General features: G+C 34.5%; 1 protein-coding gene across 2 annotated transcripts in view; it reads left to right on the top strand.

Annotated features, from left to right (window-relative positions):
- Nucleotides 1-10,000, top strand: part of LOC135224043 (uncharacterized) — an 81,219-nt gene that overhangs the window by 47,940 nt on the left and 23,279 nt on the right. The window lies entirely within an intron of this gene.

The raw sequence follows: 10,000 nt of genomic DNA, 5'->3' as shown, positions 1-10,000 counted from the left end.
TATTATATATATATATATATATATGTATGTATGTATGTATGTATGTGTATGTATGTATGTATGTATGTATAGTATATATATACATAACATTATGTAGCACAAAAATTCATAGCAGCTGTAGCTCCGGTCTCCACACCCATCCTACCTCACTCAGTCACTTTTCAAAATTGTCACGAGACATTTTTTTCTAGCTTTGTTTTTATTTTAGCTTGTGTCACTCTCAGAATAATGAAGTTTCAGCGAAATAGAGATCATTATACAAATTAAGTAGCATCGCGAGTTATTATCAAATGTTTTCCTCGAATTCATATATAAAACTAAAATCTATTCAACAGTTATTCAGGAAAAGTATTTCTCCTGGAAAGAAAATATGTCACCTATATAAGGAACCTGATTTACTTATGGTGTAATGGTAGAATATCATTAGAAAGATATCCCTTTTTGTTTTCTGATTCATTAAATTGATGCAAAGTTATAAAGTTATGGAATTAAAGAGAATTCTTCATTAATCTGATGATTTTTTAATCCAAGCTCTAAGGAATCTCTAAAAAAGTAGAATGTCATCGTCATTATTAAATTTTGATACTTGAACTGATTCAAAGTAAAGTTTCCTCGAATTTATTGTTTTTTGTCAATAAAGCCATGTAGGAAACATGTCAACAAAAAGAATAATGCTTTTTTCTTTACAATAACTCTCATTCTGCAACCGGATTGCTAATACAGAAGGTAAGACAGGTTGTTTTTGTATTTGTGTGTGTGCGTGTGTGTATTTTATTAAATAAAGTGTTTGACTGCTGAAGGGTTGTCGACTTGGCCTTCAAAATTCTTCATTTGCTCTCCTTGTAGTATATCTATTTTCCCATGCGTTTGTGTGAGGCTTCCTATGACACCGAATAATAAGTGACATATTCAAGCCTTTCTTTCAGTCGTAAAATGAGAAATTAGCGAGACTTTTCCACCTCGTAGTCCTTTGACGATGAGAGATGCTTTTCGTTTTCCTAAAGTTTTATCGAAGACGATCTCAAGTCATCATGACTAATGCACTTTTTTCTCTCTCTCTTCCACCTGGCTTCCAGATGTGCCAGGTACGTCATTAACTGCTTTTATTGTGACATCTATAAAATACGGAATAAAATAGCATTCATTTCCACGACTAATGCCGCTGACTTTAAATGACTAACAGTAGTCTCTACCAAAAACCAGTTCTCATTCAACAATAACAGGATACCCACTCATTACTGAAATGGAAATGCTTATTCATAGATCTTTAAATTAAGACCTTTTTACTTTATTTTTTCTTAATCTCACTTGTATTTTCTTTTCTCGTTTGATCGCTATCTGGAACACTTGGATACAGATCGACAGTCGGGTAAGTAAAAATATTATCCGTGTAACTGTTAGATTTAGATGACTTATTTCTTCAAGTATGCCACCTCAATATTTTTTTTTCCAGAGCAGATTATTCCCTTTTTACCGTTTCCAGCTGCCCTGGACGGAGTTCCCATTTTGGGTGTTCGTTTTCATTACTATTTTCTTTTTATTCCTTTTTAGAGGATTCTGTTAGATCAAATGCTTCATCTTTACTGAGTTTCACTTAGTCCACTTCATCATTCTCACTGAATATCACATAGAAGTATGAGTAACTCTCGGCGTTTATATATTTTTCTTTACTCATCTTTTTTATTTTTATTTTACATTGTTTTCTTTTCCTGAATAATCCCCCCTAAGCTGAAAATCTTGCATGTGTGTAAATATATATATATATATATATATATATATATATATATATATATATATATAGATATATATATATATAGATATATATTATATTTACACACATGCATGTATGTATATACATACATGTATATTATAATATACATATATATAAATATTTATGGAGAAGCCACGGGTCACCTTTTACCAGATACATTATAATTGTAATAGCCGCAATGCACTTCTCGAATTCTTCACACTTTTTTGATACGCTTGTCACTACAAGGCCTAATATTCCAGGGCAGGATCCATTAAGCAATTCTGGCTTCCAGTAGCGAGAATCCTGACCACGAGAAGAATAAAAATTTCTTGCCGCTCATACATACATACATACATATACGTGTCGAATTCGGATACATTTAATCAGAGCTGGAAAAGACCCATCTGTACCATCGTAGGTAAGGGAGCTATCGTTTTTATTGCTTTTTACGCTGATGTTAATATGGTTTTATGGCTGTTACAGTTACTTATATATGGCAAATACTGACCAGTAGATTTCATACATACATTCCGGTCTAAAAACCAATAAAAACAACATATATATATATATATATATATATATATATATATATATATATATATATATATATATATATATATATATAGTATAACATTTGATTTCTGCTTTCCACGTGAGAAAAAGGAAGAAAAAGCAAGGTGAGATGGTAGGTAGTACAATAGAATGAGTAGATTCTGAGATATGCAATCGAGTATTGTTTTATATACGTAGTATATAATATATATATTACATATAATATATATATATATATATATATATATATATATATATCTATATATATATATATATAATCAACACATATATACACATATATAATCACACACACGATTGTTTTGTGCATTAGTAAAATTACTAAAGGGACCTCATTCAAACTGGATGGTATCATGGATACTTGATAATGAGGACTAGTTGTCCTTGAAAGCTTGTAACTTTTTGAATAAATAACTCCACTAGATACCTTCCAGTTTGAATAAAGTCCTTTGTTATTTTAATATATATATATATATATATATATATATATATATATATATATATATATACATGTAATATACATATATATGAATGAATTTTTATCACATCACCATGATTCATACACATGCATTAAGCTACAAATATCCTTTAATATCCAATTTGTTTTCCATGGGAATTAATATATTTTCATAGATGTTAACCGAAGGGGAATTTGTTGGTTGATAATAATTTCGTCCTCTCGCGGATTCGAACCATTGCACAGAGGAGAAATCAGGACTTCAATGACGCCTAAACCGACTGCACAGTATCTATATACATTATATATATGATATATAATATATGTATATGTGTGTGTGTGTGTGTTGAGAAGCATTTAAGAGAGAGAGAGAGAGAGAGAGAGAGAGAGAGAGAGAGAGAGAGCAGCTAGAAATTTCTATTTTAGCCCTGTCTCCTTCCATGGGAAGAAGACTTTTAACGAAGTCATTAAACTTTTGTTGACGCTTTCTTGCATAAGGCTGTATTCCTCCTTGGCCACGAGTTCCGATCCCACAGTTTAGGAGAAATTCACCAAATATGGTAAACTAGCGTCCATCTTTCCTCCTCCTCCTCTCTCTCTCTCTCTCTCTCTCTCTCTCTCTCTCTCTCTCAATGGTCTTTAAGGCTTAATGGTAACACACAATGATAGTACTTTAATGCTTCCAACCGAGGGCCAGGAAAGAAAGGAACGCCAAGGGTGTGCTTCCTTACAAATTCTGCCTGCTTTTGTTGACCTCGGCAAAATCAGGTCGAAGAGAGAAATGGAGGTGGGAAACCCTGATGGAAGTATTCCTCACCCTACGTGAGTGAAATCATTTAGAATATATTTGATAAACTTTAGAATATATTTGGAAAACTTTAAAGAGATTACATCCGAAAAGTATATAAAGACTTGGAGATAAAATGACTCAAATGAAATTCTTAAGATATCTATTTCCGTTAAAAGCAACGTTTCTTTTTCATTTTATACCTATGCCTAAGTCTAATATAAGGCTTTATTAGCCAATTTCTTTAAGGTAAGGGGAAATTACTGAAGAGATGAGGACTGCAAAAAAGAAAAAAAAAAAAGTGGGTGGGAGGGGGCAGAACAAAAGAGTGGTGACTTTTAGATATCCGCTTCTTTCTCTCTCTCTCTCTCTCTCTCTCTCTCTCTCTCTCTCTCTCTCTCTCCTTTATTATTATGTTCGATTTTCTTACAAAATACGTTTTCTTCCTATTTTTCTCCAAGACCTTGAGTTTTAACGGACGTTCTATAAAAATATTATAAAATAACGAGTTGTTTTTAATAACGGAGAATTAAGGAAACGAAAGTCATCTAATTTATTCGTTTTGAAAACGCTTTTCCTCCTGCGTAGCATAATTATGATTTGCTGGTGACTAGAGATGTCTAAAATAACCCTCAGAAAATAATAATGAGGGCGTTTTATGACTTGTTTATTAGGGACATTCATTATATAATTTATAGAAGAAAATCAACAATCTTGATTTTAGACTAATACTGTCTTCTGAACAAGTCCCACCAGCAGCAAAGTGGTAGGTTTTGACCAATTGCACTACAGTTTTATCCAGATAATTTGTATTAAGAATACAGTTTGGAACTGTGTCATTTCTTTCTTGAAGTACAATACTGGACTATGCATAGCTCATGTCTAATTTCCGAAACGTGAGTGAGTTAGATTATCAGCATTAGCAAATTTCGGAATTAGTGTTAAGTTTATCTCAGCTCATATATTTTTCGTCATATCTTCACTCTGACGTCAATTACAAATCGAGTTTCCCGAGTGAATCAGGGCTTCGTTATGCTTCCGTTACGATAACTTTGTGACCATGCTTGAAATTTTGTTACAAACAACTTTAATTGCTTTTCACAAGTAATTCCGAACAGAGCTGAGCTGCGCTGTGTTTATATATACTGTAATCTTGCCAGGAAGCGGTTTGACCATCGGTAATATTTTCACGAAAATAACCCTTTGAGGGTCCAGTTCAAGTACCTCAAACAAGGGGCTCAAAGTATATTTTGGATTCAGTTTCTTTGCTAGACTTTTGTTGATCTGGTAAACTATAAAGATTGCTGATTATATATATATATATATATATATATATATATATATATATATATATATATATATATATATATATATATTATATATATATATGTATTACTATATATACACGTATTTATAATATATATACATATATACATATGTATGTATATATATATATATATATATATATATATATATATATAATATATAATGACGAACTCTAGAGTTCCGTTTACAAACCCCTTGCTTAGAAAATAGCTTAATGTTAAAATACTCGCCTTAGATAAGTTCCTTTTTATGCTTAAAGATAGTATAAACACACGAGCAACTTAATCAACTAACAGTTCAGTGAGTCTAAAGTATGAATGAATATCCCAATAGTAAAGATGACACTGTCACCTAATTCCCATCTGAACACCATGACACGAACAGTATTCAAAACCGAGAATAAAACCAAAACGTTTGAACCAATGGAACAATGACAAATGTACAGTAATCGGTTAGTAGAATACCATCACAACCTATTAATCAAAAGCACAGAATGGCACCGAAAATTCGGTCGGGAAAATAAGGTTTTCCATCACCAAACCCAATGCGTACTCAACACGCGGCGATTTACTAGGTACGAGTCACTTTCTATTATGCATAAGGCAGTGAATGTACTGCAGAAGTCGGCACAACAGCATAGATTATGACAAACTGAAAACGCCTACTTTTATCTTTATATGTGTGAAAAATATAAGTAACATATACATCAATCACATAATACATTTGCATGTATAATATATAGATACACACACACACACACACACACGCATATATATATATATATATATATATATATATATATATATATATATATATACCGTATCTCCAAGACACCTAAAAAAGTTGAATGTAAGATGAATGAAGATTATAATGAACCTCAGTAGATTTGCCCTGTTTAGTCGCCGATTTTCTGTTTCTTCGGGGCGCTGTGATTGACCCACATTCATCAAAAGGGTTCTTTTTATTTGTCAGTTTAGTTTGGGCTTTCGTTGAAAAATTATTTCTCTTGTCATAACTTTTTTTGAATAAGTTTTACTTTAATTTCTATGATGATGATAATACCGATAATGATCACGAAGACAGGAATGTTCAGAGAAGAGTAATTGCGCTTCTCGACCGTCATCTGCTATACTTCTCTGGCGCCATCTTCGTCTTTCTTCTTCTTACTCAGCACCTTCAGAAAACTAGCCTCCCTGCCTAAACCGACTTTGAAGCATGACGATATATACGTAGTGTGGTATTACTGAGTTTAAATAAAAAAAAAAAAACTGTCTTATCTTACCAAAAGGCTAATTAAGAACCGCCAAAAACTATATTCCGGGGAAAGATTCATCGTTAAGATATATGGATCGACAAAGATAAGAACTCCTGTCGGAGTTCACTAATCAAAATGCGGCGTGAAAATGCGGCAAGACTAATCAAGGCTCCTTAAGGCATTGGGTTTATATACAAAACTTTATTTAAGTTCTCGCTTTGATTATACATTAATAACTCTCTCTCTCTCTCTCTCTGTATGACAATTAGCAAATATATGTGATGTTTGCAGACTGCTCATGCTGTTTTCGGAATTAATTATGTAGTCCGTTCTAGATGCCCCCAGCCTATCCAAGACACGTGAATGTATTCCAAACACTTTAACATTCTCCGGACACCCTAGCGCCATCTCGGTTGGTTCGGCCGAGCTCTGAGGTCAACATGAGGCTTCTAAATTCCTTTAACAAATTACTATTATTATGGGCTGCTTTTCTGCAGGGGCTCAAGCAACCAATACTTTACTGCGCACCTCTGGAAGATGCACCAAGTCAAAACGAACACTGTGGGTGAGCAGTATAGCCTACCTGTTTGAATGGTATATATATACATACATATACGTACACACCTACACACATACACACACACACATATAAATACATATTTACATATGTAATATATATATTATATATATATATATATATATATATGTGTGTGTGTATATTTAGGATTCGTTTATTTTTATGGTAAATGTTTACCCTTATACAGCCAAGCTTACGATACGTATGATGTAATACTGAATGTTACTTTAAGACTGCGTCTCCAGTAAGATGAAATGAAATTGAGATATTATCCTGAGACTAATTAATCTTACGAGACATATCATCTCGCTCTGCAGTAGCTTTTTCTTTGATTTAAGTGGTAATCATCATAAAACTGAAAAAGAATCCGGTCTTCGATGCTTAGCCTCTTTAATCTTTCCTCAATAAATAGTGTACTCAAGACAGTTCCAGATTAAGGGAACTTAGCCACTGAGAGCATCTGGATCAACGAAGCTCGGCGAGTGACGGGAGAAATTGTTCATCTCATTTCCCATTCAGATTTTCAATGGATTTCAGCGGAAATCTTATCCAAAACTATTAGAAAATCGTCCATTAAGACAGGTTATTGTATTTCCATATATCCATAGTTTTATTACAATTCAACTGATGTCCGTGAATGATCTCACATTCCCTTGATCCAACCTACGCTGATCATTTTTGTAGTGACGTCACCAGACGCTGTCAGTTCTAGACTGTTTAACGAGCTGTCGCGAGGTTGTCGTCGCCACGGATTAGACCGTGGTCGTCGCTTCCTCTCTCGTTTACAGAAACGGCGATTGTGTGCTCTACACCAGGAGGAGACGAGGCGTCCCTCGTTAAATTAATAATCCTAACTCAGTCATATCCATCGCTATGATTGGGGATCTAGCTGGTATACGACAGCGTTCTGGAGCTCCATGAAATCCAATGGGTTACGTAACAAAACCGTGGCCATCTTGGGATCATATCTGGAGTTCTTGGGCAGGAGGCGAATGGGGCGCGTTAATAACCTTGACCTTGCAAATAATTAGCTGTCAACAGGTTCATTGTTCACGAAGGAAGCTTATGACTCTCTTAGACTGTCATTAAAACAAGACATTGATATTACTTCCCTTGAATCGTATCGTTTCACCTGAGAGTTCGTCATTTGCAGTTGACAGTTTGGACTAACAGCCTGGTATACACGAGCATAAACGACTCAAATTACAGTTATAGGAATAATGTCAGATAGTATATAATTGCTATTAAAAACTCACATACATGCATGCATCCATACATAGGGTTAAGGTTGCTAGCCCCACGGTCCTTCCTTAACACCAGCAAATGCTGGAACTCACTTACAGCTGGGAGAACATGTAGACCAGGGTCTATAGAATACCGTATTCTATAGACCTTGAAGTAGGCAACCTCGAACTACGGACCAAAACAAACGCCAGAGAAAGAGAAAGAGAAAGAGAAAGAGAAGAGAAAGAGAAAGAGGGCAAGTATAACGAAGTATAAAATTGAATGGCTGAGTGTGCCAATGGACTTACCAAACACATAGGGAGAAAAAGCGGAGGACAAGATTAAACAATCGGGCTAAGCTCCCTGAAGGCTCTCACGTTCTTACTCTCGGTCTTTCATCTTTTGTCCAACATTTTTCCCGTCTGTTTTATAATTTCAGTTCGTTATGTTAACTGTCAACAACAGTTTGTTGTTAATCGTTACATAACCGTTTAATCCACCTTACAGATGAGCCACTCGCTCTTCTACACGATGATATCATTTTGAACTTCAAAATTTTGTCATGACATGTAATGCCCAATTTTGATTGATTGGTCTTGAGTAATTCTCACATTTTTACTTCATCTGTAACTTGTAATTTCAATAAGAATTCGGGGACTAGAGCAGAACTGTTTCAAATTCAGATGTTCTTCAACTTCGCATCGCTACCAAGTTTCCAGTATCATCTTCATTGAGGCGAAAGCAATTTTAATTCTTGAGATAACGCGGCCACAAAGGATAACCTTATCCCCGCAGGGTGTTCGTATATGAATATACCTTTATGTTGTCTATGTTGTCAGTAAAGTGTATTCATTTGACAAGAACTTGTCACCATGCGCCAAATCATGCCCTTACTGTACCAAATAAGATTTTATTAAGCTAAATAAATAAAATCTTAAATTAATGAGTCTTTCAGTACGCGATCCATAAATGGAACAGTGCTGAATGAAATCGGGCTCCCAAATTAAGACGAATTACAATAGAACTGCTTCTCATTTCGGAAAATTATATATGAATTAGGTTATGGAGTAAATATGTAAATATATAAATACGTACGTCATTCGGAATCACGGAATCGAGACAACAGCTGACCGGACGATATCAACCCCGGAATGCTAGAAGGGTGCCAGGATAGTGGGGGGGGGGGGGGGGGGGGTGGTTCGTTTTCATACCAGGGGGAGGAGGAGGATTGAAAACATCTTCCTCATCAGAGAAGGATTAAACTCTGGTGAAGCTTACCGAAGTTTTTTCCTCTCCATTTTACCGTGTTGCTACATAATGCCTTGCAACTCAACGTTTATGTGCTATATATACATTAAGACATTCATTTATGTATGTTATATATAAATGCGTGTTTGTATAGGAATCTGCGGGTGTATGTATGTACTACACACATCTGTATAGAGTTTAATACATTCACGGTGGTGTGGTCGTCAGCACTATCGCTGACTAAGCGACCTAGTTTCGACACAACGGAAGATAGTCACGAACCATTGAATATATATATATATATATATATATATATATATATATATATATATAATATATATTATATAGTGTGTGTGTGTGTGTGTGTGTAACGGTAAAGCCACGAAGGAAAGTGAAAAAGTTTTCATCTTCCTCCGTGGCATTTCCTTTATTTATACATGACATCACGTTTTATATAATTTGCGATCAGGTTATTCACACACACACACACACATATACATATATATATATATATATATATATATATATATATATATATATACCACACAACTGTATCTCCTATTGACTTCAACGGAATCTATCATTCGACCTTGGAACCCACCATCTGCTCATGAAAATCATCTCCCAGATTCCAGTCATCTCGATGACTGGACTTCTTATTTTTGCAGAGGGATTCATTAAAATTGCTCGACCTACTACCGAGCATAACATTCAAATAGAATGAAAACTACAAAACCCTTGGTCATGAGACATAAGGCAGAGTATAAATCTAAGGTCTTGAGTAAACCCACTATTTTGCCAAG

The sequence above is a fragment of the Macrobrachium nipponense genome, chromosome 20, assembly GCF_015104395.2.
Source record: "Macrobrachium nipponense isolate FS-2020 chromosome 20, ASM1510439v2, whole genome shotgun sequence".
In the NCBI taxonomy this organism is placed as follows: Eukaryota; Metazoa; Arthropoda; class Malacostraca; order Decapoda; family Palaemonidae; genus Macrobrachium; species Macrobrachium nipponense.
The sequence above is the reverse complement of the archived record's forward strand: the minus strand, read 5'-3'. Positions and strand labels throughout refer to the sequence as shown.